Source organism: Palaemon carinicauda, chromosome 14 (genome assembly GCF_036898095.1).
Source record: "Palaemon carinicauda isolate YSFRI2023 chromosome 14, ASM3689809v2, whole genome shotgun sequence".
In the NCBI taxonomy this organism is placed as follows: domain Eukaryota; kingdom Metazoa; phylum Arthropoda; class Malacostraca; order Decapoda; family Palaemonidae; genus Palaemon; species Palaemon carinicauda.
In genome coordinates, this window is record NC_090738.1 from 29,677,770 (window position 1) to 29,687,769 (window position 10,000).

Consider the following 10,000-nt stretch of genomic DNA (forward strand, 5'->3'; position numbering starts at 1 on the left):
TTCTTTACACAAATGAAGCAAGATAAACTTATGAAATTAATGAGATAAATTTTTAGGAAAAATAATACGGATTTTTCTTGGTGGTGATAGATGATACTAATAGCTGTAATAAGTACATTTACTTGAACATTCAAAGTATTTAATCTATAGTTATTAATTTCGCTAATAATGTTGTCGCGGCACACTTTATTGTTAATAAATTTTAAGACAATGATATTTTGAATAATCAGTAACGCTTCAATTGATTTTTAAAGAGTCACAAACTCCACGATCTTTGTTGGCATTGTGATGAGCAGGGTTTAAACTTTTAAGGTAATTACCTAAGTTTGAGGAAGTTTGCTTGGTTTTAAAGTAATTTTTTAAAGCTAATGATATTTTTAAGGTAATTTTGGTTTTACTAGTTTCAAATTTAAGGAAATTGGAAAAGTTTTAAGGTAATTTAAGGTAAAAAGCAGCAGCATCAAGTTTAAACCCTGGTGATGACGCAATCTTAGCACCCGCATACCAAAGCCATAACGAATGGCATGTTCGGATTTCTCCCTCAATTGCAAGAACCCTTTCATCATAGCCCATACCCGAGGGTAGAAAATCCTTCCACACCATCTAATTTGCCCCATCCAATCCCAAACCCATCCCATTAGCGATCCCCTGACGCACCAATTCTGTTATGCAGCTGCTCCCCATGCGGAGTCATGTAAGGGGGGTACGAAGCCCCACCTCTTCCACGCCTTCCTCCCATTACATGAGCCGTATATTCATGTACATGCCACCTCCATATGAATTAGCCTGGGGTCTAAGCTCTTTCGATGCTATTCATTTCACAGAAGGGAAAAGGTTTAATTCAAACCACTCTCTTCATATGCTTCCTCATCTGCCTGACCACTTCCTTCAAACTGACCGTCTTCTTTCCTCAACGATGCAGATTACGAAGGATTCTAATATTCAGTCTGTTGAATGTTCTCTTCATCTACTATCTTCCTCATCTACACATTTCCTTTTTCCCATAATAACATATTAGCCATTAGCAGTAGTTTACCTAAGAAGAGGAAATTCATGAAATCCCAAACCACACGTCTTAGTCATTCAGAGAACGAATGCAATTGTTTTCTTCAGTTAAATCTCCCTTGAAATGTCATTTTCACCAACTATCATAAATGGTGGAAATCGTCATTTTCTGCTGCTGTCTCAAATGGTAGAATGCTGTATCATATTTAAAAGAATTTAAATAGAACCTTCAAAGGTATCACTAATATCTACCAACAAACGCTGGTAACTAACAGAAGCGAATCAGCTCCAGATATTGCATCGTAAAGTGAAGCCAATCGGGAGAGAAAGGTATGGATTAATTATAACATAAAGGTATAAATAGACTGCAATTGACGGTAAGAATAAACTGCAAGGGACGGAATGAATTGGCGCATGGTATAGAGATAAATTTCATAAAATGGGACGGATAAATTGCAAGGGAAGCCGTAAATTGTCACGCGGTTGGCAATTAAATTGTAGGTAAGGGTATGGATAAATTGCAGGGTTATGAATAAAATTATTAATTTGTTGACCGATAAATTGCAACAACGAACTGTAGATATGCCGTGCCAGGAAGTGAGGTTAGGTGGAGTTTAATTATGTCGGAAGTTTGTGATATAAATTGTGGCGTTTATCGGGCTAAGATCAAACAGCGAGAGTAGAATTGACTTACTGACGGGAAGTACAACAGATGCTGAAATAAGTTACAATCGATAATTAAGGTATATATTGAAATGAGTGACTAGCAGATTCTATGCAGATGCTGGTATAAGTTACAAATAGAATTTACGGCTGATACTTTAGTTGCCAAAAGGAATTATGGCTGATGTTGAAGTATTTTTGTTTTTTAGCTGATCTGTGAGATGCGTGTAAGAAGAATAAGGTCAGTTAGCAAGCTAACCATGGTAGGAATAGTAAGAATAGTGTAAAGTGTAGGTTAACCACAATTTTATTTATATAAAGTTACATTTTTCTTAGTGTTAAATCTTATATTTATTATTTTATTATTATACATTATATTTATGGTAAATTCTTGTAATAACATTTTCCACAAGAACATTTCCTATGAGTATAATGGTTGATGTGCATTGTGATGAATGTATGAAAATACTCTTCACAATCATCTGTGATCTATGTTGTTTGGGTAGTTATTTCTCTTCTGCGTCCATTTCCTCCATTAATTCTTCATTGTATTGAGCTCGTTTACTCATATTTTAGTGGCCAATCTGTATATCCTCTTATTAATTGGTTCTACCTTGTAATTTTTTTTTTTCAGTACTTCATCGTCTCGATGGTTTCTCACTGCGGATCTTAGTATCTTATTTTGGATTTTTATTTTTTGGGATTTTTATTTTTTCGATTTCTTTTACGCTAACCACGTGACTATTGGTGGATATTCCATTATTGATCTTATAAGTCTTTTGTAGAAATGGACTTTAATATTCATTTTCATACTTCTAAATCTATTTAGCCTTGTAATTTGCATCTTGACTATCTTTAGCCTTTCTCTTATGGCTTGATATTCCCCCTTTACTCGAATTGCATGCCCAGTATTCTTGTGCTTTGGTCGTTATTCGCTGGTTTTTTATCTAACATTATTTATGCAGAATTGTATGCAGTTAATGGTTCTATTTGGAATTTAGATTTATTTTTTTTTCTATCTTCCATTCTTTTCAAATTAACTTATTCTGTCAATTCGATCCTTTTTTTTTTTTTTTTTTTTTTTTTTTGTTCTAGTTGTCTTTTTAATGTTGGGTCCTGTCTTCGTATACGTTTTTCTGGGTGTATATATATTTGAGTTATGTCATTGCGAAGTAGACCTCAGTATACTACATTGGTGACGTCACAGCTGATGTATGTGACATGCATAATGCTGGACGTAGAACAGACCCTTGTGGGATCCCACTTAGTAAAAGAAATTAATTCCCTATGATTTTTTTTTCACTTAATTTTAATTTTTTTTTTTTTTTACTTATTTTTTTTTTCACTTAATTCCAGCCTTTAATGAAGCTGCATATTTTACAAAAATGTCTGGAAGGTTGAAATGTAATATTTTGTTCAGGAATTACAGTGGGTGCTGAAATAAGTTACTTAACGGAATTACAAAAGATACTGAAATGAGTTATAAGCAGGTTTAAAGGTTACTCATGAGGATGATGTTCTAGAGAACGACCTGATGGTAGTGCCGTCAGTTCACCTTACGGGGTGCGCTGTATTCATTACTTGATTGTCTTTGTACCTACTTTATAATCTAACTTACCTCTCTTCTTACATCCTTTCTTCCATTCTAGTGTCCAGCATCCTATAACTTTTGCTTAATCGTAATTAGAGAGTTTTCCCCAATTGTACATGAGTATTGAATGGCCTTACAGGCCCAAGGACCGGGCTATATAGCCTAAATAGATAAATCCTATCCTGTCCTAGAGACCAACCGGAAATCCATATGACCGGTAGTCAGGTCCCAGTTAAGACCAAGGAGTGTCAGGTAATGACTGTTGAAGACTCAACAGGTAGACCTATAAGAATTGGGAGGTTGCTCGAACTCCCGACCCAGGAATTGCCAGTGACTGATAATGCCAATAGACTATCACAACCTTTAAGGAAACAAGATTTTGTATCATGCAGAAATTATGATTGATGATAACAAGATAAAAAAGGCGGAAAATTATCAGAGACAGCAAAACATCCATAGCAACATAATATAAGATATACTAAAAAAATGAAAGATTGAATCTAAATGCTGGTGAAGCTAAGAATAAATTTGTTACAGAAAATGTGACAAAGTTAATGGAATTGGTGTAAAATAAATTGCAAAAGAATAAACTCCATTAATTGGGTTAAACCTCTAAAGTCTAAACAAATCTTTAATGAGATGTTTGAAAATTATGGCATGAAAGATTGAAAAATGAAAAAGGAACGTGGCATGTTTATCGATAGATAGCTTACATTCCTTAGGGGGGAGATAGGAGGAGGATAGGTAGGATAGGAGGGATCTCCCTCAAGGAGAGAAAAAAAGAAGGATGTGACAGGAAGATTGCAGAGTGCAAGCGTTAAAGGAAGAGGGGTGCCGGGTGAGGGAATGAAGGGGAGAAGAGGGAAGTGAGGAAAAGGATATATAAGGGGAGGGGGGGAGAACAGAAGGCAGGACGGAAGGGGAGAGGACAAGGGGAAAGGGGGAGGAGGAGGAGGAGGAGGAGGGGGGGTGTGTGAGACGCGAGACCGACACATTAATCTTCAACCCTCAACCTCATTTTTCATCGTCATCACTGGTGTGGTAGAAGGAAGAGCATCTCTCATGGGGGGTGATGAAAAAGGAAGCTTGGGGTGGGGAGGGGGTAAGAAGGGAAGTGTTCCATATGAGAGAGGGGGGAGGGAGAGCGTTGAAAGATTAAACATATAGTATTTAATTCGAAAGAGAATTAAGAAAATGAATATCAAAAAATATCGAATATATTCGTCAAACAAACGCCTTATTACCTGACTCTCAGACAAAGTATTTTTGAAGACATGTGTCACTCCAATTTCAGAGAACAATCAGCGTCAGCTTTTCTTCAATATTCTATACTTGTATACCTAGGAAGTTTAAATATTTAGATACACACACACACACACACCTCTTTCCACCTCCTCCCCCTTTCCTAACTACAACCCGCTGGTGCGGCAATTTGTGGAGAGAGCGTGACAGGAAATATATATATATATATATATATATATATATATATATATATATATATATATATATATATATATATATATATATTTATATATATGTATATATACACATCTACACATATATATATATATATATATATATATATATATATATATATATATATCTATATCTACACATATTTATTTATAAATACACACACACACACACACACACACACACACACATATATATATATATATATATATATATATATATATATATATATATATAGCCAAACACTTGCTCTTTATTATATAGGGAAGATTACCTCCGTAAACATATTAGGAGGCTGTGTTTTGACAGGTGTTTCCAGATTGGATTATCAAAAAAATATCTTAAAAAATTTCAGGACAGGTGATTGACAATAAGAGATTCCATATAAGACAAGATCCAGTGGATCAGTTAATTTCTTAAACGGGGGTTGGGGGGTGGGGTATGAGATCCACGAACGTTGTTGTTATTAAACAAATATTATTGTCTATACTATTAACAAAGGCTGAAATAATTGACATTTGATATAAAAGATGAATTAGTAACTCTGATAAAAGAATAAAATTTTATTCAAATATAAAGAATAAACGCATGGATTGATGAATTTTGTTAGACAGTTGCCAACAGATGACATATATATAAAAAGAATGAAACTTATTTACATAAAAAGATAAAACAAAACCAAGATAAAGTATGACAGAATATATTAGATAAAACAAAAGAAGTAAAATTCACAACACAATATAGAAACACGTGAAGAAAAAAAGGGAAATTATGGTAATTTTAGAATACAAAAGAAAAACATGAAAAATACTCTTTGAAAACGCATAAGTAGGCCAGCCGCACACATGTTTCTTTGGAAGTACAAGAGAATGTCGAGAGAGAGAGAGAGAGAGAGAGAGAGAGAGAGAGAGAGAGAGAGAGAGAGAGAGAGAACGAATGATGACAGGAGAATTGAAAAGTAGAAGCCAAAAGTGAAAATGAATGATTGAATAGGGTCCCAGCTGTATTTCTTGGATGGCATATTAATGAGTAGGCCTACATTATCCAGTGACGTAAGCTTCTTGAGGCAAAAAAACTTCGATTGTCGAAAGTCACACGATCACTATATATATATATATATATATATATATATATATATATATATATATATATATATATATATATATATAGATAGATAGATAGATAGATAGATAGATATAGATATATGTATATATACTTATATATATATATATATATATATATATATATATATATATATATAGTACATTAGTGTACGCGACCCGTCAAAATGACATCTAAATATTCAGATATATATGCTCACACAAGCACCCCCTTCACCAAGGTTTGACTACTCCCTCTCCCCCTACCAGAGAACGAAGGGAGTTTAGCATGTCCGGAAAGAAATATATATATATATATATATATATATATATATATATTATATATATATATATGTGTGTGTGTGTGTGTGTGTGTGTGTGTGTGTGTGTGTGTGGGGTGGGTGGGTGTGTGTTTGTAAAGGGGGGTTTCAGGTAAGCCACAAATACCTTTTGATTTCGAATTCGCTCTACCATTGCATCGCAGTTCCATATACACAAGGCCAATATATACCATTTGACTCAGTTCGGTCTGTTCTTTACAGGGTTCGAATCTTTGGCAGAAGTACTTATCAATAAACGATTTTTTTTATTGGCCTGTGATTCCGTGACATTTTGAATTTGATATTAATGGTATTTGTGGCTTATTTAAAAATAATTTAAGATCACGAATGTTAGTGTTATCATATATACAGTATAAATATGTGTGTGTTTTTGAAATTAGGAATATGGAGAGATATATGTTTATAATAATAATAATGATAATAATAATAATAATAATAATAATAATAATAATAATAATAATAATAATCTTTATTTCAGCAAAGGCCATATACAATAAGGATACAGTGATCTTACACTTTTCACAACGGTAAAAAAAAGATGAGATATGCAATAATATCAGTGATAAATTATAAACATCAGTTAGCAGGTTGACCACAAAGTTCTAAGGTCTGGGTAATAGAAAAAGAATAGATGTATCTAACCTCTACGATTATTAGCGTACATTTACATATTTTCATTGTATATATTGAAAATAATGAGAGAGAGAGAGAGAGAGAGAGAGAGAGAGAGAGAGAGAGAGAGAGGAGAGAGAGAGAGAGAGAGAGAGATTTCGACCACAATGGTTTAACAAAGAGTATAATCATGTGATAAATGTTATCATTAAAGTTAATATGAAGCCAACTTGCTTGAAAATCAACTCCTATATATAACAAATCTAATTGAAAAATAGAAAGTTAAAATTGAATTGGATTACAGTTATATCCTAGAGGTTTACGAAATAAGTAAAGCAAAAGAAAAAGAAAGCAGGAACAATAGTGACAAGAGAAAGAGAAAAAGGAAGAGGACATATGAAGGCCGATCTTTGAAATGATGGTTATCGCACTAAAAGCATATTTTTTTTTTTTTAATGATGATTTGATAGAAGATAATTTGTTTTGAAAGTTGAACATGTTTATGTTATATGCGAATAAGAAAAGTTTCGGATGGAATATGTACTGCATTAGATAGATGGGTATATGGAAAGATAGATAAATAGATAGATAGATAGTGGTTAAAAACCTCGCCTCAACAGCTGAGGGAAAAGTTCTTAGGATCCAATAATTGAAAAATCCATCGCCTCTCTAGACATCAAGTGTGAATTAGATAATTAGCATTTATTAGACTGGTGGGGGTCGGGGTCTCAGTCAGACTAAAAGGAAATCACGGAGCTATCAGCTTCAGTTGTTATACAACTCTCTCTCTCTCTCTCTCTCTCTCTCTCTCTCTCTCTCTCTCTCTCTCTCCTGTCCATCACATACGGAAATCTAGAACTGTGTTAAAACATAAAAAATAACGCCAAGAAAGAAATCATTGTCTCAAAAATCCAGGTGTACATCCTGTGGCTATCCGCGTAGACATGTGCCAAGGAAGGCGTATTGTTCACCATGACCCAACAAAGCTGCGACCCTTTGCCTTACCTTCTTACCTTGCCAGAGGGGCATTTGCATTACACTTCAAGCATCCCTTACCCTTACAGTAAGAAAGGAGAATCAATGAACACAGCTGGGAAAGGAGGTGGTGGTGTTTGCTTACATAAGGTTCATTGAACTTGGGTGTAACAATGCAGAAAAAGTGAGGTTCAGTGATATACTGGCAACATATTCTATTGTGGCCTAGGACAAAGGTCCGCAGTTCGAGTCCAAAGCGAGTCGGAATAATAGGCGGATTACGTTGTGTCATTGTACTTCTGTTGAGCCGAACAGTAAGGAAGGTACTGTACCTTGGAGTTATATGTCTTCGATGTGACGCAATATGGGAGAGAATGATTTTTTTTATTATTTGTATTTTAAATCCACAGTTGGTTTTAGAGGTTTGCATTTTATAGCTTCAGGTATATTTATTTATTTTCATACCTTTTGGATGTTTGTATTACTATTTATTGATGTATGATTTCTATCTTTGTATCACTAGCACCTCTTTTGGGGGAATAGTTTTGGCTGGGGGAAATAAACATCCCAAGCACTTCTGGGATTTGCTTTCTTTTCCTTCACAAGACTCATACACACACATACACACACGCGCGCACACGCACACACACACACACACACACACACATATATATATATATATATATATATATATATATATATATATATATATATATAATATATATATATATATATATTGAGGAAGTCTTTTAAGATTTTCGGTGATCAGTCTATTCTAAAGATTGTTTTCCTTCTTTCATTGTACCTTGTTTCGAGTATTATTCTCCTGTCTGGTCTTTAGCTGCTGTTTCTTATCTTAATTTGTTGGACTAGAACTTACGGTCCATTAAATTGCTTATTCTTGATCTAGATATTAATCTCTGGTACCGGCGTTCAATTAGTTTATTATGCTTATTACATAAATTTTTTTATAATTCTGACCATCCTTCACATTTAGAGCTTCCCGGACACTACCGCCCTATTCGTAACGCTTGGTATGCATCATGAGGCTCAATACTACACTGTTTTCTAGAAATTTTATTCCAGCTGTGACTAAGTTGTGGAATGATCTTCCTAATCGGGTAGTTGAATGGGTGGAATTTCAAAAGTTCAAAGCTTACAGCAAATTTTTCTATGTTGAACTGGCTGACATAAGTTTTTTTATAGTTGATATATGAAAAATCTGTTTTAATGTTGTTACTGTTCTTTAAATATTTTATTTCAGTGTTTACATTACTTTTCATATAGTTTATTTATTTCCATATATCCTTTCCTCACTGGGCTATTTATCCCTGATGGAGCCCTTGGGCTTATAGCATCCTGCTTTTCCAACTAGGGTTGTAGTTTAGCTAGTAGTACTAATAATAATAATAATAATAATAATAATAATAATAATAATAATAATGAAATGGTCAGTCTCTAGTATTCTAGGGCATTGTCCTTGGGCATGTAGCATCCTGCTTTTCTAACTAGGGTTGTATTTTAGCTAGTAATAATAATAATAATAATAATATGGTCAGTCTCTAGAGTCTAGGGCATTGTGCTAGGGTAACGTCACCGTCCATCGCCTCTGCCATTCATGATCGACCTTTAAACCCAAAAGAACCTTTTTTCAGAATCCCTATAAAAGTTTCTTCGAAGAAGAATGATAAGGACTTAATTGGCGTGGTTTATGGAAACGTGATCTCCACCTTCCACAGGTGGGGACTGATAACTGCCTTTTATCTAAATAACGGACGGACTGGCAGTTGAAGAGGCGTATATATATTAACACATCTTTTAAAGAGCTCCTTATCTCAGTCGTTTATTTGTCTGGGACGGAGTTCTTAAGAAACTTATATCTTTTTTTTTTGAGTTTTCGTTTGCTGGTTTGTTGCTAGGTCGTTTTGTAGAAAAGTAGTAAAATGATCAATGTTGGTAAATTAATTGATATAGAAATGGTACAAGAAATTTGCGTATAGTTATATGCAAAATTTGATTATAAACATAATATTGATAATATAATTATTTATGTTTTCACTCGTAACTTTAAATTAATAAAACATTTAATGGTAAACCAACTAGGTGATATATATATATATATATATATATATATATATATATATATATATATATATATATATATATATATGTATATATGTATATATATAAATATATATATGTATATATAATATATATATATGTATATATATATATTTATA

General features: G+C 33.5%; 1 protein-coding gene across 1 annotated transcript in view; it reads right to left on the bottom strand.

Moving 5' to 3' along the window:
• LOC137652714 (coiled-coil domain-containing protein 1-like) overlaps positions 1-10,000 on the bottom strand; it is a 27,148-nt gene that overhangs the window by 14,110 nt on the left and 3,038 nt on the right. The gene's annotated exons all lie outside the window — the stretch shown is intronic.